The 22,257-nt window shown below is 38.0% G+C and overlaps 2 pseudogenes; both read right to left on the reverse strand.

The window, feature by feature from the left end:
• Positions 1–611: 611 nt before the first annotated feature.
• LOC133248735 (olfactory receptor 9K2-like) lies at positions 612–8,017 on the reverse strand (annotated as a pseudogene).
• Positions 8,018–19,930: 11,913 nt separating this feature from the next.
• LOC133248922 (olfactory receptor 9K2-like) lies at positions 19,931–21,085 on the reverse strand (annotated as a pseudogene).
• Between the last annotated feature and the right edge of the window lie 1,172 nt (positions 21,086–22,257).

Consider the following 22,257-nt stretch of genomic DNA (forward strand, 5'->3'; position numbering starts at 1 on the left):
TTGGACATTCCAATGATTGTGTGTAAAATGTGTTATTCACTCACACGTGTTTGATTCTTTGTGGCCTACAGACTGTAGCCCTACAGGCTCTTCTGTCTATGGAATTCCCCAGAAAAGAAGGCTAGAGTGGATGGCCATTTACTTCTTCATGAGATCTTCTCAACCCAAGTATTAAACTTGGGTCCCTTGTATTGCAGGCAGACTCTTTACAGTCTGAGCCATCCGGGATTGTGTATAAGGGAAGGAGCCATTCCAAAGCTAACACTGGACAAAATAATTATTTAAACATGATAATAATGTATAAAAATAGTGTTCAGCAGAATGTCATAAAAACAAATAGAAATCAACTTTGTGAAATAAACTGTTATTTGAGATCAGTGTGAAGATTCATCTTGGACAATGCTTCTGAGCATCTCCAGAGCATCTCCAATATCCAAGACATTTACATTTGACAATGCTCACATGAAAATAAAGTACTATATGGAAAGAATATATTACCTTAAAAAAAGCTTTTGTTAGTATCTCTATGATACTCAGGAGAATAATTTTATTGATGACCAGAGGAGTACAAAATAAACAGACACCACTCATTAGTGGAAAAGAAATAGTAATCACAGAATAGTACTTTTCTTCTCCAAAATTTTGTTTAGAGCTTCTTTGACATCTTTGTTTCTCAAAGAGTAAAAGCAGAGGATTCAACATGGGAGTGAGTAGGGTGTAACACAAGGAGGCCACTTTACTGAGCTCAGGAGATGTGTCAGGAGTGAGATACATAAAAAAGACAGCACCATACAGTACACTCACGACTCCCAAGTGGGAGCTGCAAGTGGAGAAGGCTTTCTTATGCCCTTCGGTGGAGGGTATCTTTAGAACTGTGGACACAATGTACAAAAAAGAAACAATAATAACTATGATGGTAGGCAAGGTAATGAGGCCAGATAAGGTGAAAGAAACCATTCTCCGGATGAAGAGGTCAGAACAAGATAGTCTCTGAAGTGGGCGAGTGTCACAGTAAAAGTGGTCAGTGGCCTGAGAAGCACAAAAGGATAAAGTAAATGTCATGCTGGTCTGAAGAATTGAACTGATACAGCCAAAAAAATAGGAACCAGCCACCAACTGAACACAGAGACGTGTTGACATCTGGACAGTGTAGAGGAGAGGATTGCAGATGGCAATGAAGCGGTCATAAGCCATGACTGCCAGGAGAAACCCCTCGGTCACAATGAAGAGGGCGAAGAGAAAGAGCTGGGTCACACAGCCTTCATAGGAGATGGACTAGCTCAAAGACCAGAAGTTGCTCATAACCTTGGGTGCAATAACAGATGAATAGACGAGATCGATGAAGGAGAGGTTGCCTAGGAAGAAATACATTGGTGTGTTCAGCCGGGGATCAGTTATAATAATGACCATCATGCCAACATGCCCTAGAAGGATCATGGCATAGACAAGCAGAAAAAGCAGGAAGAGGAGAATGTGGAGCTCTGGGCGGACCCTGAAGCCTACAAGAATGAAGTCAGTAACTTCTCAGTGGTTGCATGTTCTAATCACTGTGTGATATCTATCAACTTTTTCTTTGGTAAAGAAATATGAAAGAAGTTTAATATTTTGGTGAGGAAAAGATGACTTTCAGTAAAATGGTATGATGTTGTCTTGATATATCTTTGTTATTCACCAGATCCATCAAAAATTAAATATGAAGATAATTATAAAGGGGCAAGATTTTAAATAGATCGGAGTTAGGGTCTTAGGAGTATAAATTATTTAGACAGTGAAAAGAAACCCTGTAGTAGTTGTAAAATACTTTTGAAAAATATTTTTGAAAAATAATGTATCTTATTTATATTTCTTTAAAATCCTGCCTAGAACCAAGGGACCAGATTACTTGAATTTCTGAGATTTATTCCTATCAAATTCATTCTAATGTTAATAAGTTTACAGCTAAAACCACTTATAGCTAGAAAACGGAGAGTGTTTTTCCCAGAGTATTCAATAGACAAGTAGTCAGTTGGTGATTTATTATTTGTCAAAAACTCACATGCTTTCAAATTTACTCTTACCTTATATTGTTTGGTAATTTGCCATGTTCTGTAAAAAGAAGCAGCAAAACTCTGATGTTTTGTCTTGTTATCGTTTTAATTTTAGAAAGAGTAAACAAATTTAATGACTATGTTACAAAAATAATTTTAAAAATCATTATGTCAAAATAAAGTGAACCCCTTTCCTCTAAAAATTTCCAAATACATGTTCATTTTCCCAGTTTCATATTCTTCCCTTAGAGAAAATAGCCTTATTTTTCTTACTGCTCTATGTAAACTACTAAACTTTCCTTTAGTAGTTGATGTTGGAAAAAGTCATTGTCCTTTGTAGAAGACAAAAAAGTGTATTTTCCAGTGATGCTTGGTTAACTCTGATATGCTTCCAGGAGTTATATTCTGTAATTATGCAAAGTGTGTCTGAGGAATCAATCAATAGGGTAGTTCCTCTTCTGCATTGTCTAGGGCTTGAATGCTTTTAGGAAGCAAAAATAGATTGTCTTAGACATCCAAATAGAGGTCCTGAGTCATCTGGAATCTCTGATAATCTGCTCAAATAAAAGCAACAGTTTTCATAATGGCTTTGGCATAACAGTATAAATTTTTATAATTGCAGCATTGAGCTTTTCTTTGCCTTCTGGGATATAGTCCTCCTGGGAAAGAAAGAAGTACAAATTTATTATTAAGATGTCTAGACTCCAGAGTCAAGATCCATGAGGAACATAGGGACTCCAGACTTAAAATAGAAAAGAAGAACAGAAAGAAATTGGGGGTGGGAGTGTGTGGAAGCAGCCTGAGTCTAATAGGAGTCAGCATACGTACAAGAGCTCTTTTCTAGTGAGAATCCTTTGGGAAGGACCAAAAACATCTTTTTTAAAACCATCAATCCAAAAATAGACATATCTGAGTCAGAATTCTAAAACACAACTCCTTGCATCTAAAAATGTAGCTCAACTCATTATTTTTTCTCAAACACTTTATTGAGAAATAATTAGTGTGAAATAAACTGTATTCACTGAGTATATATTTCTGTGAGTTTTGCCTGTTTTATACATCAATGAAACCATCACCATATCAAGACACAGAGCATTTCCATCACCTCCAAGAGACTTATCATGCCCTTTTCTAAATATGCCTGCTTCCAACTCCATTTTCAGGTAACCAGCAATATGATTTTTTTTTTGCATATAAATATGCTTGCATATAGTATGCACCCTTTTCTCTCAGGTTTCTTTCACTGAGTAAAATGATTTTGAGATTTATTCATTTTGTAATATCTATAAGTAACTCATTCTTTTTATTGATGAGTATTCCATTTACATATGTACCAAATTTTGCTACTCTTAAATCTTGGGCAATTGAGGTGTTTTCTGATTTCAGATATTGTGAATAAAGTCAATATAAATATTCACACACACTTATTTGATCAAGGACCCACTTCCTTCCTCTCCTCTCTCAGCACAGCATAACTTTCCTCCACTCAAACAAGTGCAGGAAAAAATACACAGATTTCTCTTCCCCTAGGTACCAGACAAAGGCTATCATATCGCCCTGAGAGTTAAGTTGCTTTATTCATGTCCACCTGTTTGCAACCCAATGGGCCATAGTCCACCAACCTCCCCTGTCAATGGGAGTCTCCAGGCAAGACTACTAGAATGGGTTGCTGTGCCTTCCTCCAGGGGGATCTTCCCAAGCCAGGAATTGAACCACTCTTTTATCTCCTGCATTGGCAGATGAGTTCTTTACCACTAGTGCCACCTGGGAAGCCCATCACCTTGAGAGTATCAGGCAGCAAATATATCATATCCCCAAGGTATAAATAATGCAGAAGGTCTATTCAAAGCAAGAGTGACTAAAATATCTTGAAGATCTCTTTCTTTATCCAGCCTCCATTCATAGGGTAGAAGCTTGACCTCTGTCATGTTACACCAAGAATACTGGAGCTCTGATTTAAGTAGCCTCAGTTCAAAGGATGAAGTTTCTGTGCCAAGAGCGATAATATCATTGGCTACTGTGCGTACCCAGAAACCTGCTCCTAAATCAGAGGTGTCACATAGAGAACTGAATCACAGGTTTTGCTTAGAATGAAAAGTGTACTGTAACAGAGAGCTCCAAGTGAACTGTATATCGAACAAAGTGTGGAGCTAACTGTCGACCAAATAGAAGTTTACCAGAGAGAAGTAGAGAAGGAGACATCTAAGAAATGCCTTCTCTGGGTTTGAACAAGCATAAAAAACTGGCCTTAAAGATGATCTTTGTAAATGAGACCAAAAAAAATTTTTTTATATCTGTTGCATTTCAAGACATATTATTTTTTAATTTATTGTTTATTGAGATAACACTGGTTTATATTATGCAAATTTTATGAATACATTATATTTCTACTTCTGTATACACTGCACAGTGCTCACCACTGAAAGTTTAGTTTCCATCATGATATAATTGATCTCCTTAACCCATTTCACCCTCCACTCCCCCACCTCTTTCTCTCTGATAATCACTATTCTCTCTCAGTATCTACATGTTTGTTTTTGATTGGTTTGCTTTGCTTACTTATTTTGGTTTTTGCTTGTTTGTTTTTTGTATTCCACATATGAGTGAAGTCATACATTATTTGTCTTTCTCTATCTAATTTATAATTTCCTTGAAGTCCATCCATGTTATCACAATTGGAAATTTCATCTTTTTTATGGTTGAATATAATTCTATTCTATATATACACTGCATCTTCTTTATCCATCTGTCAGTGGGCCTTTAAGTTGTTTTTCTATCTTGGTTATTGTAAATAGTACTGTGGTGAACATAAGGGTGTATCAGTTCAGTTCATTTCAGTCACTCAGTTGTGTCCACTCTTTCAAACCCATGAATCACACCACACCAGGCCTCCCTGTCCATCATCAACTCCCGAGTTCACTCAGACTCACGTTCATCGAGTCAGTGATGCCATCCAGCCATCTCATCCTCTGTCGTCTCCTTCTCCTCCTGCCCCCAATCCCTCCCAGGATCAGAGTCTTTTCCAATGAGTCAACTCTTTGCATGAGGTGGCCAAACTACTGGAGTTTCAGCTTTAGCATCATTCCTTCCAAAAAAAATCCCAGGGCTGAACTCCTTCAGAATGGACTGGTTGGATCTCCTTGCAGTTCAGGGGACTCTCAAGAGTCTTCACCAACACCATAGATCAAAAGCATCAATTCTTCAGTGCTCAGCTTTCTTCACAGTCCAACTCTCACATCCATACATGACCACAGGAAAAACCATAGCCTTAACTAGACAGACCTTAGTTGGCAAAGTAATGTCTCTGCTTTTGAATATGCTATCTAAGTTGGTCATAACTTTCCTTCCAAGGAGTAAGCGTCTTTTAATTTCATGGCTGCAGTCACCATCTGCAGTGATTTTGGAGCCCCCCAAAAATAAAGTCTGACAATGTTTCCCCTGTTTCCCCATCTAAGGGTGCATATATACTTTCAATTAGTACTTTCATATTCTGTGGTAAATACTGAGAAGTGGAATGACTGAATCATACACTGGCTCTGTTCTTAATATTTTGAGAAATATCCATAAGTTTTATAGTGGCTAAGCCAATTTGTATTCTCACTGAAACTCTCTGTTTCCTTTTCTCCACATCCTCACCAATACTTGTCATTTCTTGCCTTTTTGATAATAGCCATTCTAACAGGCAGGAGGTGGTATCTCATTGTGACTTTGATTTGCATCAATTTGTGATGTTGAACATCTTTCATGAGCCTGTTGGCTGTATGTCTGTCTCCTTTGGGAAAATGTATAATCAAGTTTTTGACCACTTTTTTTATTTCACTCATTTATTGTTGAAACACACACTCTTGTAAATGTAAAAGAAAAACCAGTGATGGAAGCAGAGAAAAAGTAAGCCTTTAGAGCTTACATTTTTTAAAGAATGATTTTTAATCGGAGAATAGTGGCTTTACAATGTTGTGTTGGTTTCTGCTGTACAACATGAACCAGCTATAAGTACACATATGTCCCCTCTTCTAAGACCTCTCTCCCAGCCCCGCCATCCCAGCCCTCTCAGCATGGACCTGGGTTCCCTGTGCTAAACAGCCACTTTCCACTAGCTAGCTATTTTACACATGATAGAGTATATATGTCAACTCTACTCTCTCAGTTTGTCTTCCTCTCCTTCATCCTCTGTGTCCACAAATCCTTCTGTGTGTCTCTTTGCCCATTTTTTATTTGAGTTGTTTGGTTTTATATTGTTGATTTATATGCATCATGCATATATGTGGATATTGTCCACCAAAAGGACAAATTTAATTAGATTAGAATGTAGAATAATATATGTCCCAGAATTTGTAGAAAATGATACAACAAGAATTACTGGAGGCAATTCCTGAGTAGTGAATCTTACAGTCAACAAATGTTGTTCAGTCACTCAGTCTTGTCCAACTCTTTGTGACCCCATGGACTGAGGCACACCAGGCTTCCCTGTCATTCACTATCTCCTGGATTTTGCTTAAACTCATGTCCATTGAGTCGATGATGTCATCCAACCATATCATCCTCTGTCACCCACTTCTCCTCCTGTCTTCAATCTTTCCCAGCATCAAGGTCTTTTCCATAAGTCAGCTCTTCACAGTAGGTGTCCAAAGTATTGGAGCCTCAGCTTCAGTATCAGTCCTTCCAATGAATACTCAGAGTTGATTTCCTTTAGGATTGGTTGGTTTGATCTCCTTGTAGTCCAAGGGACTCTCAAGAGTCTTCACCAACACCACAATTCAAAAGCATCAATTCTTCAGCACTCAGTCTTCTTTATGGTCCAACTCTCACATCCATACATGACTACTGGAAAAACCATAGCTTTGACTATATGGCCTTTTGTCAGTGAATGATGTCTCTGGTTTTTAATACACTGTCTACGTTTGTCATAGGTTTTCTTCCAAGGGGCAAGACCATCTGTCAAATCATCTATCAGTGCCTATATCAGTACATCTTACATAATACAAAATATTGTATATATTATACATATTGCTAACACTAGACATTAAAAATGAAAATATAAAAATATATAAAAATGAAATGATGAGAAAAAGAAATTCATATTTATTTACTGGTATAAGGATTCTTGTATTGATAATGAAGAAGTAGCAATATGATTGATTTATGAGACTGTGTACTCAATTTAGTTGCTTCATGGTAGTGCAACCTACACAATTAATGAATGAATCATTATAAACTTTTATTACATAGAGTATTATAGTCATATTCACAATACAGCATTAGAAACATTGTTATTTTTTTTAAAAACCCACCTACCTATGATGTTCTCATGTAGTTTCTCTAATTATTGGAGAGTGACCCACACATACAATGCATGCATGCTCATTAACTGAGTCAGGTACAGTTATTTGCAACCCCTAGACTGTCACCTGCCAGGCTCCTCCATCCATGGGATTCTCCAGGAAAGAATACTGGAGTGAGTTGCCATTTCCTACTATAGGGAATCTTCTCAACTGAGGGATCAAACTTGCGTCTCTTGAATCTCCTGCATTGTCAGGCAGATTCTTTACCACTGAGACACCTGGGAAGCCCACCAATACTGTACCATACTGTAATACACAGTGTATTGCATTGACAAAAAGTTTATTCAGGTTTTCATAACAGAGTACAGAAAAACCCAAATGAATTTTTTGATCAACCCAGTAGTAGAAGGGTTCATGTCATAAAAGAAATCAAACGCAGTCTTTAATAATTGGAGTCCTTCTGCCAAATTGCCTAATGTCACTTGTCTCTGGCACTGCTTCTTCTGTATCTCCTTCCTAGTCATCTGGCACTGATTGAGAGCCACTCATCTCCATCAAATCTTCTGTTGATTCTTTTGTTGTGGTATTTATCAGTTCTTTAATTTCTCCAACATCCATTTCTTGAAACACTTTACCCACTTCACCACCTTTGTTTGTCATATCTTCAATATCTTCATGATTTTCTTGATTGGCTCTGTTGTCAATCATGTGAAGTCATACACAACATCTTGAACCAGTTCTCCAGCAGGACTTTACTATTTCAGGATTGATGGCTTTCACAGATTTTCTATAACAATGATGGAATCTTCAATGGTATAATCCTTTCAGACTTTCATGATCTCTCTATCAGGTTTCTCTTCCATATCACTGACAATCTTTCACTAAATTATCATGTGTAATGAGCCTTAAAGATCCTTACACCCCCTGATCTAGGGGCTGAATTAGAAATGTTGTGTTCAGGGGACAAGTAGACACTTTTGGTGTTTAACTCTTGGGGTTCCGGGTGGCCTGGGACATGGTCCTATATTAAAAAAAAAAAAAAAAAATTTAAGACAGACATCTCCTGCAAGGTGCTTTCAAAAGCATCAGTGGAACCAATTCAGGAGAAAGAAGTTACTCATCTAGTCTTTCTTGCTTTTCAAAAAGAGACTGGCAGCTGCAATTTATCTTTTCCCTTTAAAACTTGGGGATTAGTAGTTTTATAAATAAGGATATTCTTGATCATAAACCTAAACACATTTGCACAAAACAGTAGGGTAAGCCTATCCATTCCTGCCTTGAATCCTGGGACTCACTTCCTTCCCCTTCTAATAAGTATCTTCTGTGACAGTTTCTTCACAGAATAGGGCACTTTTCTTCTGCATTAAAAACTGGTTCAGCCAGATATCCTCTCTCCTCAATGATTTTCTTACTGGCATTTGGGAGTTCATTGGCTGCCTCTTGATCAGCAGAAGCTGCTTCCCCAATTTTCTTGACACTTCTTAAGCCAAACCTCTTTCTAAAATTATCAAACCATCCTTTGCTTTCATCAAATTCTCCAGTTTTAGTCCTTCACCTTGCTTTTCTTTTACATTGGCATATAACTTTACTTTTTCTCAAATCATATTAGGATATATAGATATGTCTTTCTCCTAGCAATCCTGCACCCAGTAAAATATGCATTTTTAATATGACATAAAGTATTTACAAAAGTACAAAATTTTCATACGTACTGCTGTAGCCACAGCAAGCTACAGCTTCACAAATTCTTTAAAAAAAAAAAAAAAGAGTCCTTACACTGGATTCATTCATCTTAAAATGGCAGGCAACCATAGCTGTAGACCTCAATCTTTAGTAGATACCTAGCAATTCAACTTTTTCTTGTAAGGTCATGACTATTCTCTGCTTCTTAAGAGCACTTCCCGCATCATCAGTGGCACTTCATAGGAGTCCTGAGATGTGTTATTTAAGGTATTGCACTAAACATAATGAAAAATTTACAAGAACTGGGAGAGATCACTTTTTATTGTGGTACCCAGTTTACTGGAAAGATTAACGGCTCACATAGAGATGATTAGTGTCCTGTAGTGTTTTAAGTGGATACTCACATCACTTGAGCTCACCACAATAGCAACAGGAGGTAACTACAAATATATTATAGTAGTACGATATGTACTACAATCAATTTCCTGTAATTATTATTTAACACTCCAATGTTACATTTTTAAAATTTCTCTCAACTGAAAATAGTGCCAGGTATGGTCTAGAGTAGTATCTATATATATTTTATGCAATCATGACATACCTAATTTTTCTTAATTATTTTCAATATTTCTAGGCTACATAGTTCATCTGTAAGTTTTTTCAAATTGTTGCAAATATTGAAAAACAACTTCTAATACATTTATTAAAACCAATTTGTGTGCAAGTGAATCTGCACATTTAAAACTAATGTTGTTCAAGGATAAGCTCTATAGTCATACACTATAATGCCAGGGTTAGGTCTTCAACATATTAATTCTGAAAAACATAATTCAGCCCATAACACTTTCTTTTCTTGTCTATTGCCTTAGCTAAGACTTCAACTGTAGTTGAAGGTTGAAAAGGTTTTGCAATGGGGACTTCCTTGCTTTGTTCCTAATTTTATCAGGAAAGCTTCTGCTTCTCACCTTAAATATGATCTTAGCTCTAGATTATCGGTAGATGTTACTTGTCAAGTTAAGGAAATTCTCTATTCCTGGCTTGCTAAGAGCTCCTTTACTTTTTATATGTTTGTACCATCACCACACATATCATTCAGTTTTAAAATGATGAGACACACCTTCTTTGCTGTCTTGTCTCATACTAATAAGTTATTATGTTCTGTATATTTTACTTATAATTTTTATTAACTTTACTTATTTTAAATGAAACAAAGATGAATGTTTTTAATGATAAAATGTGCAATTCACAAAGATAGACATCATAAAAAATTAGACCCCTTGACAACAAAAAAACAAAGATTCATAAAGCAAATACAGGAGAAACATAAGAAAAAAGAACAAAACTATATCATCATAGTGAGACATATTAACATTTCTCTAAGAATATTTTATCAACTGTAGAAAAAACAAGAATAAGAACATTCTGAAGGATGTCATTAATAATTTAGTATAATATATTTATGGAATTAATTTATATTAGTTATATCCCGCTGCTCCTGCTAAGTCGCTTCAGTCGTGTCCAACTCTGTGAGACCCCATAGACGGCAGCCCACCAGGCTCCGCCACCCCTGGGATTCTCCAGGCAAGAACACTGGAGTGGGTTGCCATTTCCTTCTCCAATACATGAAAGTGAAAGTGAAGTAGCTCAGTCGTGTCGGACTCTTCCCGACCCCATGGACTGCAGCCTACCAGGCTCCTCCATCCATGGGATTTTCCAGGCAAGAGTACTGGAGTGGGTTGCCATTTCCTTCTCTGAATCATATCCTACATAAATATAATTAGAATTTTGTATCTCATGTGTTATTAGAAGTCTGTAGGACATTTAGAAAAACTGGCAAAAAGATAAGCATTACTACATTTCAAAAAGTAAAATTCTTTTTTGTATGTATGGTTCAGTTATACATATACAAAGATGATATTTTTCTCCATTATAGGTTATTGCAAGCTATTGACTATAGATAGTTCACTGTCCTATACAATAAACCTTTCCTGCTTGTTTCATATCTATTTTTTTAATTAGAAATCTAGCATTCTACTTATACTAAGTCAAACAAATGGAATCAAAATGTCATAAATCTTTAGTTAGGCAAAAATCCATACATTTTCTAAAATATGTATTATTTATATATCTGTATACAAAAACTTTTCTACTACACTTGATAAAGGCTTGAGAAAGAACATCAGTAAAAAAGGAGATGGAGAAATTGGAAAACATAACCTAAATAAAATAGGAGCACTGAATATGAAATAGAAAAAGTGAAACAAACTATAAAAGTAAAAGATCCTCAAATAGTCCAGTTGTTTATAATATGGTTGCTCATTAGAAACATATCTGGAGCTCTGCCCAAAAATAATAATAATAATAAGCAATACCTGGGCAATTGTGTTTTTCAAAAAATTCCAAGATAAGTCTCATAATGCATCTGGATTTTATTTTTTTAATAACTTCTTTATTATGTTGTAAGTTCTTTATATTTAAAGCTCATATATCACATATATACTCATCAAACCATTTTCACCCATGTATGTATATCACGGCAAAAATTGAAATGCTTATATAATAAAAAAATAAATGTATCTTATGTATTTACATGAGAGGGAGAGGGTGGGATGCTTTGGGAGAATGGCTTTGAAACATGTATAATATCATGTATGAAATGAGTCGCCAGTCCAGGTTCGATGTACGATACTGGATGCTTGGGGCTGGTGCACTGGGACAACCCAGAGGGATGGTACATGGAGGGAGGCGGGAGGAGGGTTCAGGATGGGGAACACGTGTATACCTGTGGCGGATTCATGTTGATATATGGCAAAACCAATACAATATTGTAAAGCATCTGGATTTTAAAAAGCAATTACAGATTATTCTACTCAATGGTAGTTTTGGTGATATAGAATTTTATAATTTTTCTGTTGACCAGTCATGATACTGTGGTATTAAGTGGGTAATAGTTACATAATTGGACTTCCCTGGTGGCTCACATGGTAAAGCCTCTGTCTACAGTGAGGGAGACCTGGGTTCGATCCCTGGGTCGGGACAGTAGTAAAAGATGTTGATCAGTTTTCACAATCAATAACCAGACAAAAAATAAAAGATAATTATAATTGCAAGCCATGAAGGAAACATAATCAGCCTAACAATATAAAATAATTACATACAAGTAGGTGGGCCAAGCAGAAGGATGTGGTAAGCAGAAGTGCATACATGCACAAGTTTTCACCTACTCAGCCAGTCTGTGTCTTTTGATAGGTGCATTTAATCCATTTACATTTAATGTAATTATCCTATTATCTATTACCACTTTCCTAATTGTCTGTGGTTTATTTTCTCTGGATAGGGCTTTCCATTTTCTTGTCTTCTGCCTAAAGAAGTTCCTTTAGCATTTGTTGTAAAGCTGATTTGGTGGTGCTGAATTATTTTAGCTTTTGCTTATCTGGAATGCTTTTGATTTCTCCATCAAATCTGAAGAAGAGTCTTGCTGCATAGAGTACTCCTGGCTGTAAGTTTCTTTCGTTTCATCACGTTAAATATGTCATGCCATTCCCATCTGGCTTGTAGAGTTTCTGGTGAGAAATCAGCCTGTGATTAATGTCAGTGTGTGGCAAAACCCACTACAATATTGTAAAGTAATTAGCCTTCAATTAAAATACATAAATTTTGAAAAAAAGAAAGAAAGAAATCAGCCTGATGAGAGTTCCCTTGTATGTTGTCATTTTTCCCTTGTTGCTTTTAATATTTTATCTTTGTCCTTAATTTTTGTGAGTTTGATTACTATGTGTCCTGGTGTGTTCTTCCTTTGGTTTATCCTGCCTGGGATTCTCTCTGCTTCCTAGACTTGATTATTTCCCTTCCCATGTTAGAAAGTTTTCAGCTATTATCTCTTCAAATATTTTCTTAGGTCTTCTCTCTCTGTCTCTTCTCCTTCTGGGGGCCCCTATACTGCAAATGTTCATGCTTTTAATGTTGTTCCAGGTCTCTTAGGCTATCTTCATATCTTTTCAATCTTTATTCTATATTCTGTTTTGCGTCAGTGATTTCCACCAAACTGTCCTTCAGGTCATTTATCTCTGTTTACACCTCAGTTATTCTGCTCTGGAATCCTTCTAGTGCATTATTCATTTCTGTTTGCTTCTTCTTTAGTTCTTGTAGATCTTTGGTAAATATTTTTTGTGTCTTCTCAACCTTTGCCTCCATTCCTTTGCTGAGAACCTGAATCATATTCATTATCATTATTCTGAATTCTTTTTTCTGGAAGGTTGCCTATCTCTACTTCATTTAGTTGTTTTTCTGGGGTTTTATCTTGTACCTTCATCTGGGAGGCAGCTTTCTGCTTTTTCATGCTGATTAACTTTCTGTAATGTGGTTTTAATGTGATATTAAGAAGAGGGAGCAAGAATGCATAAAAGAATTACACAAAAAAGATCTTCATGATCCAGATAATCATGATGGTGTGATCACACACCTAGAGCCAGACATCCTGGAATGCAAAGTAAAGTGGGCGGTAGGAAGCATCACTATGAACAAAGCTACTGTATATGATGGAATTCCAGTTGAGCTATATCAACTCCTAAAAGATGATGCTGTGAAAGTGTGGCACTCAATATGCCAGCAAATTTGGAAAACTCAGCAGTGGGCACAGGACTGGAAATGATCAGTTTTCATTCCAATCCCAAAGAAAGGCAATGCCAAAGAATGTTCAAACTACCACACAATTGCACTCATCTCACATGCTAGCAAAGTAATGCTCAAAATTCTCCAAGCCAGGCTTCAGCAATACGTAAACCATGAACTTCCAGATGTTCAAGCTGGTTTTAGAATAGGCAGAGGAACCAGAGATCAAATTGCCAACATCCGCTGGATCATTGAAAAAGCAAGAGAGTTCCAGAAAAAAACCTATTTCTGCTTTATTGACTATGCCAAATCCTTTGAATGTGTGGATACAAAAAACTGGAAAATTCTTAAAGAGATGGGAATACCAGACCACGTGACCTGCCTCCTGAAAATCTGTATGCAGGTAAAGAAACAACAGTTAGAACTGGACATGGAACAGCAGACTGATTCCAAATCAGGAAAAGAGTACATCAAGGATGCATATAGTAACCCTGATTATTTAACTTATGTGCAGAGTGCATCATGTGAAATGCTTGGCTGGATGAAGCACAAGCTTGAATCAGTTTTGCTGGGATAAATATCAATAACCTCAATATGCAGATGACACCACCCTTATGGCAGGAAGTGAAGAAGAACTAAAGAGCTTCTTGATGAAAGTGAAAGAGGAGAGTGAAAAAGTTGACTTAAAACTCAACATTCAGAAAACTAAGATCACAGCATCAGGCCCCATCACTTCATGGCAAACAGATGGGGAAACAATAGAAACAGTGGCAGACTTTATTTTGGGGGGGCCTCAAGATGATGCAGATGGTAACTGTAGCCATGAAATTAAAAGATGCTTGCTCCTTTAAATAAAAGCTCTGACCAACCTAGACTGCATATTAAAAAGCAGAGACATTACTTTGCCAACCAAGGTCTGTCTAGTCAAAGCTATGGTTTTTCCAGTAGTCATGTATGGATGTGAGAGTTGGACTATAAAGAAAATCAAGCACTGATGAATTGATGCTTTAAACTGTGGTGTTGAGAAGACTCTTGAGAGTCCCTTGGACTGCAAGGAGATCCAACCAGTCAATCCTAAAGGCAGTCAGTCCTGAATATTCACTGGAAGCACTGATGCTGAAACTGAAGCTCCACAACTTTGGCCACCTGATGCAAAGAACTGACTCACTGGTAAAGACCCTGATGCTGTGAAAGATTGAAGGTGGGAGGAGAAGGGAATGACAGAGGATGAGATGGTTGGATGCTTCACTGACTCGATGGATATGAGTTTGAATAAACTCCAGGAGTTGGTGATGGACAGGGAAGCCTGGCATGCTTCAGTCCATGGGGTTGCAAAGAGTCGGCCACGACTGAGCAACTGAACTGAACTGAATAAGATTTTGTTTTAGTCGCTGTGGGATTGTGTTTCTTCTTGCTTCTTCTGTATGCCCTCTGATGGAGAAGGCTAAGAGGCTTGTGTAAGAATTTCCTGATGGGAGGGAGTGGTGGTGGGAAAAACTAGGTCTTACTCTGGTGGGCAGGGCCTTGCTCAGTAAAGCTTTAATCCAATTATCTACTGTTGGGTAGGGTTGCACTCCCTGCCTGGTAGTTTTTTTGGCCTGAGGTAACCCAGGGTCTGTGGTCAAGTTAATGGTGACTTCCAAGAGTGTTTATGCTGAAGGGAACCTTCCCTGACAGCTCCTGCCAGTCACCCGGTCCCCGCAGTGAGCCCCTGCAGACTCATGCCTCCACAGGACACCCTCCAAGCCTAGCTGGTAGTTTTGGTTCAGTTCCCTGTGGAGTCCCTGCTCCTTTCCTCTGAGTCTTGTTGCACACAAGATTTTGATTATGCCCTCCAAGTCTGGAGTCTCTGTTTCTCCCAGTCCTTTCTTATAATCAAATCCTGCTGGGCTTCAAGGTCAGAGTCCCTGGGGATTCCCAGTCCTTTTGTCAGGTCCCCAGGCTGGGAAGCCTGAAGTACAGTTCAGAATAGTCACAATAGTGTGAGAACTTCTTTGGTATTATTGTTCTCCAGTTTGTGGAATTTGATTTTATCAGCATTGTGCATCTCACTGCTGCTGCTTCTTTGTCTTTGGACGTTGGGTATCTTTTTTTGGCAGGTTCCAGCATCCTCCTGTCGATGGTTGTTCAACAGCTAGTTGGGATTTTAGTCCTCTTGCAGAAGGGTATGAGCGCATGTCCTTCTACCCTTCCACTCCCCCATCTTGAAATGGAACCCCTACTTGTAATTTTTAAGTAAAGCTTTTAAAAATTACATTGGCATACTTCAATCCCCATCAATAACATAAGCTGATAAGCAGTTTCCCTGACTACAATCGTACGACTTCAAATATATTTTCCATGTATCCCTAAGACTTTCCTTGATTACCAACACCCACTCTCAGGCATCCAACCTTACAATCTCCATGTTTACTGCCTGCATACAATAAACAGTAAAAATTGTATGTCTAATGATCTGATTCCAACATTAAATTGTATGTTTCCTGAAGAATAAGGTTATCTGTACCCACGGCTACCACAAGATCAGAACATACTGTTGCTGATCAGTCATCAAGTCATGTCCATCTCTTTGCGACCCCATGGACCTAGCACATCAGGCCTTACTATGCCTCACCATCTCCCTGTCCCTCATCATCTCCTGGAGTTTATAGGCATTAAATAAAATTAATAGAATAAATGAAGGTACAGAGGCATAGCATGTAAATTTGGGGTCACCCTCTATTTTAGTGATTACTTATCTTCTATTGTCACCCTGTTTATTTAACTTATATTCAGACTACATCATGAGAAACGCTGGACTGGAAGAAGCACAAGCTGGAATCAAGATTGCCGGGAGAAATATCAATAACCTCAGATATGCAGATGACACCACCCTTATGGCAGAAAGTGAAGAGGAACTCAAAAGCCTCTTGATGAAAGTGAAAATGGAGAGTGAAAAAGTTGGCTTAAAGCTCAACATTCAGAAAACGAAGATCATGGCATCCGGTTCCACCACTTCATGGCAAATAGATGGGAAAACAGTGGAAACAGTGTCAGACTTTATTTTTCTAGGCTCCAAAATCACTGCAGATGGTGACGGCAGCCATGAAATTAAAAGATGCTTACTCCTTGGAAGGAAAGTTATGACCAACTTAGATAGCGTATTCAAAAGCAGAGACATTACTTTGCCAACAAAAATCCGTCTAGTCAAGGCTATGGTTTTTCCTGTGGTCATGTATGAATGTAAGAGTTGGACTGTGAAGTTGGACTGTGAAGAAGGCTGAGTGCCAAAGAATTGATGCTTTTGAGCTGTGGTGTTGGAGAAGACTCTTGAGAGTCCCTTGGACTGCAAGGAGATCCAACCAGTCCATTCTGAAGATCAGCCCTGGGATTTCTTTGGAAGGAATGATGCTAAAGCTGAAACTCCAGTACTTTGGCCACCTCATGCGATGAGTTGACTCATTGGAAAAGACTCTGATGCTGGGAGGGATTGGGGGCAGGAGGAGAAGGGAATGACAGAAGATGAGATGGCTGTGGCATCACTGACTCGATGGACGTGACTCTTAGTGAACTCTGGGAGTTGGTGATGGACAGGGAGGCCTGGTGTGCTGCATTTCATGGGGTCACAAAGAGTCAGATACGACTGAGCAACTGATCTGATCTGATCTGATCTTCTATTCTTTTATTAGATATTTCTTACATAATTACTATAGGAACAATTATCAAAGTTCATTCAAGGGAATGATTGCCTCAACAAATTTGATATCTCTGTCTCCCACTTTGATTTTTTTAATTAGTGTCCGGGAACAAGCAGGTCCTCAGAGCACTCCCCAATGCCTGACAAACTCAATATACAATTTCCCAAGTTCATGTATGTAATGAAAATTATTTATCGTTTGTTTCTCCTTATTATTACTTCCTTTTGATAGAACATGTATAAAATAGCTTATTCAACTGAAAATTCACAAATGATTGTAAAAATTAGTAAACAGAAACCTCTGAAATAAAGTTGGAAACTAAAAGTCGGGGACTTTCACAACTACACCAAAAGCAGAGCCCAACTGTAAAGAAAAAGACTCCTCTACTTTCTTGTCAAGGACTCAGCCAATGAAAAGTCAAGGGCACTTTTTTCACTACAGCACCAGTCAAAGCTTAAAGACAATACACAACATGAGAGTCGTAAGACAAATTTTATTTGGGATAAAATGAGGGACTGTAGTCCAGGAGACAGAATCTCAGATAGCTCTGAGAAACTACTCCAAAGGTGGTCAATATATATGTGATTTTGGTGAAGCAGGAGTACATGCAATCAAGCACATATTCTTTGCAGAAGGTTTCTACTACTCACAAGGAGCAGTCATCACCATGAAGGATTTTAATGCTTTTTCTAGATATGAGGAGATACAAGAATTGGGCTCATCAAATCAGCTCCTGAAAATATCAAAGTATCTTAAGACTTATTCTGCCAGTTTTTCCCAGAGCACATAATACCTCATTTCTGCTCTCTACCCTGAACTCCTTTCAGGGGTATTGAAAATCAGCAGCTGTACCAGCATGTGATTTAAAATCCTTGTAGAGGTAGATGGCATATGCCAGTTTGTAGTTGACATGATCAATCTTTATTTTTTCTTCTTTAAAAGAGTTCTCCTTCATTTGTCATTCGAGAATTTGCATGTGTCTTGCCCTGGTGGCAGACCTTGAATTGCAACTCTGTGCTTCTCCTCCACGTTTGCTAGAGAAATATCTGTCAGTCTATTTGTTTCAGATCAACATTTCAGTGGACTTCACAAGAGCCTGAGAAGACTCCCAACAGTTCTAGGACTGGTGTGCAAATAGGTCCAATATCCTCATTTGAGTCATTGTTGTTTACTGTTTTTCTCACCAACCCTGGGGTTTGAAGGATGTCTTACTTCTGGAATTGAGCTTTCACCCTCTTTGCATTTGAAGCTCTCCTGGCTTTATTTGGGATCTATTTAAAACTTTGCCTTTCTGGTTAAGGTGTTGCTGTTAGGCTAGTAGTTGTTTGGCACTTTGATGTGATTTGAGATCAGACTATTTCATGAAACTGACTAGCCTTCAGCCTGTACTCTGCAGAACAGTGGCTGCTCCTTCTAAGGTGGCTAGCCTTCAACCCATTCATTCAGGAACAGAGGTGTTTTTTCTGTGAAACAATGTTGGGCTTTTCAGCCTTTGATCTAGTTCTTTTGAAAAGCTACAAGATTACTCTTCTTACCTAGCAAAGTCTCAGCCAGTGAAAAGCCATGGTCATGTGCACAAGAGCTTTCCAAAGTTCCTCTTCCTTTTTATATAACTGCTCTCCTTCCTTTGGCATGCAGAGACTTGCATGTGGCTCATCATGAATACAGACCACACATTGCAATTCTCTGATGATCCCGAAGTCCCAAAGTCTGCTCAGTCAAGTCCGACTCTTTGGCATCTGCTGATCTAAAAGTTTGGATCCCAAAGTCTGCTCAGTCAAGTCCGACTCTTTGTGACCCCATGGAATGTAGCATGCTAAGCTCCTCAGTCCGTGGAATTCTCCAGGGAAGAATATTAGAATGGGTAGCCATTCCCTTCTCCAGGGATCGCCCTGACCCAGGGATTAAACCAGGGTCTCTTGCATTGCAGGTGGGTTCTTTACCATCTGAGCCACTAGGAGTTGTGTGTAAGAGAAGGAGCCATTCCAAAGACTAAACTAAACAAAATAACTGCTTAAGCACTATAATAATATATAAAAACAGTGTTCTGCAGTATGCCATAAATAGAAACCAGGTTTTTGAAATAAAATGTTATTTGAGATTAGTATGAAGATTCATCTTGAAAAATGTATCTGCAATGTCCAGAGCATCTCCAAAATCCAAGATATTTATGTTTGACAATGCTGCTGCTGCTCCATTGAAGACTTCAGTAAGTGACTAAGTCACTAAGTCATTTCTGTCGTGTCTGACTCTGTGCAACCCCATAGACGGCAGCCCGCCAGGCTCACCCATACCTGGGATTCTCCAAGCAAGAACACTGGAGTGGGTTGCCATTTCCTTCTCCAATGCATGTAAGTGAAAAGTGAAAGTGAAGTCACTCAGTCATGTCTCATCTTCAGGGACCACATGGACTGCAGTCTTCCAGGCTCCTCTGCCCATGGGATTTTCCAGGCAAGAGTACTGGAGTGGGGTGCCATTTCCTTCTCTGATGACAATGCTAAGATGGGGAAAAAGTACCATATGGAAATAATACACTACCTTTAAAAAGCTTTTGATAATATTTCTATGATACTGAGGAGAATACTTTCATTGATGACCAGAGGAGTACAAAATAAACAGACACCACTCATTAGTGGAAGAGAAATAATAATCACAGAATAGTACTTTTCTTCTCCAAAAGTTTGTTTAGAGCTTCTTTGACATCTTTGTTTCTCAGAGAGTAAATCAGAGGATTCAGCATGGGAGTGAGTAGGGTGTAACACAAGGAGGCCACTTTACTGAGCTCAGGAAATGTGTCAGGAGTGAGATACATAAAAAAGACAGCACCATACAGTACACTCACGACTCCCAGGTGGGAGCTGCAAGTGGAGAAGGCTTTCTTACGCCCTTCAGTGGAGGGTATCTTTAGAACTGTGGACACAATGTACAAATATGAAATAACAATAACTATGATCGTAGGCAAGGTAATGAGGCCAGATAAGGTGAAAGAAACCATTCTCCGGATGAAGAGGTCAGAACAAGATAGTCTTTGAAGTGGGCGAGTGTCACAGTAAAAATGGTCAATGGCCCGAGAAGCACAAAAGGATAAAGTAAATGTCATGCTGGTCTGAAGAATTGAACTGATACAGCCAAAAAAATAGGAACCAGCCACCAACTGAGCACAGAGACGTGTTGACATCTGGACAGTGTAGAGGAGAGGATTGCAGATGGCAATGAAGCGGTCATAAGCCATGACTGCCAGGAGAAACCCCTCGGTCACAATGAAGAGGGCGAAGAGAAAGAGCTGGGTCACACAGCCTTCATAGGAGATGGACTTTCTCTCAGACCAGAAGTTGCTCATAGCCTTGGGTGCAATAACAGATGAATAGATGAGATCGATGAAGGAGAGGTTGCCTAGGAAGAAATACATTGGTGTGTTCAGCTGGGGATCAGTTATAATAATGACCATCATGCCATTATTATAACTTCATTCCCTAGAAGGATCATGGCATAGACAAGCAGAAAAAGTAGGAAGAGGAGAATGTGGAGCTCTGGGCGGACCCTGAAGCCTACAAGAATGAAGTCAGTCACGTCTGAGTAGTTGCTTGTTCCCCTGTCACCCATGGCAGAAACCTGCAGAGAGGTACAAAGAAAAATAAGCAAATGAACTCTTGGTTGTCATCCTCTTTACCAATCATCTTACTGTATTAGAAGTCATGAAACTGTTCTAAAATCATTATTTATTTTTACCTTAAAAGTTACTAATTTATACAAGTGGTGAAATTAGATCTTTTCCTTCTGAATCTAATGCAGTGTCTTCCCACCAAATACCTTTCACAGTGCATGAAGCACTTCTGTATATATTTCCAACTCATGATTTATGTAATAAATGTAATGTCAGGAAATAGTGATTGCAAGAGAGCACAAATATTTCAATAAATGACATTTTGGAAGCAATTTTGGAGTCTGAGTTTGGAGATAAGGGCTTCAGTAGTCTACTTTAGGAAAACTTAGCTTGGCAGACATAGAGTACCAGCAGACACAAAGGAAATGATTGAATTTTAAGATACCTAAAAAGTGCAATTATTTTTTGTGGTTAATGGAAACCATGGATTCTGATATAATGTGTATAGTCACAAAGAAAAAGTTGTGCACAACCAAACACAAAAATTATCAGCACTTGTATGCTAGAAATTCTCCAGATGAGCCTCAAAATTTGCTTCATAAAAACAATTTTCCTTCATTTCCTCAACTGACAGGTCATAGTAAAGAAAGAGACTTATTCTGTCTAGATAGAATTATTTAGAAATGGATACTGAACAAAAGAGACATAAAGAAGAAATTGTTGATTGCATTCTTATTTACCTGGAATATAACTTTCACAGTCCTCATTAGTTTATTTACTAGACACTTCAAATAAGATCACTCTTCTCCTCAGGGCTTTATATACATGAATCTGTGTAGACAACAATAATAGCAAACATTATGTGGCATCTTTTATAGACAACTTCTCTAAATGCTTTCATAATAGCTCATTTAATACATACAACAATAATATGAGGTGAGTGTTATTGTATTCCCCAGTTTACAGTAAGGTAAATGAAGTACCAAGAAATAAAATATGTTGAAGGACACCTACTAGGCTCAGACTTGAAATCTGAAGCCAGGAAATCTGGTTCCAGAACCCATGCTCTAATCACTGTGTGATATCTATCACCTTTTTCTTTGATAAAGAAATATGAGAGAAGTTTAATATTTTAGTGAGGAACAGATGACTTTTAGTAAAATAGTATGATGTTGTCTTGATATAATTTTGTTATTCACCAGATCCATCAAAAATTAAATATGAAGATAATTATATTATAAAGGGGCAAGTTTTAAATAGATCAGAGTTAGGGTCTTGGGAGTATAAATTATTTAGACAGTGAAAGGAAACACTGTAGTAGTTGTAAAATGTTTTTTGAAAAATAATGTATCTTATTTATATTTCTTTAAAAT

The sequence above is a fragment of the Bos javanicus genome, chromosome 5 (assembly GCF_032452875.1).
Source record: "Bos javanicus breed banteng chromosome 5, ARS-OSU_banteng_1.0, whole genome shotgun sequence".
In the NCBI taxonomy this organism is placed as follows: Eukaryota; Metazoa; Chordata; class Mammalia; order Artiodactyla; family Bovidae; genus Bos; species Bos javanicus.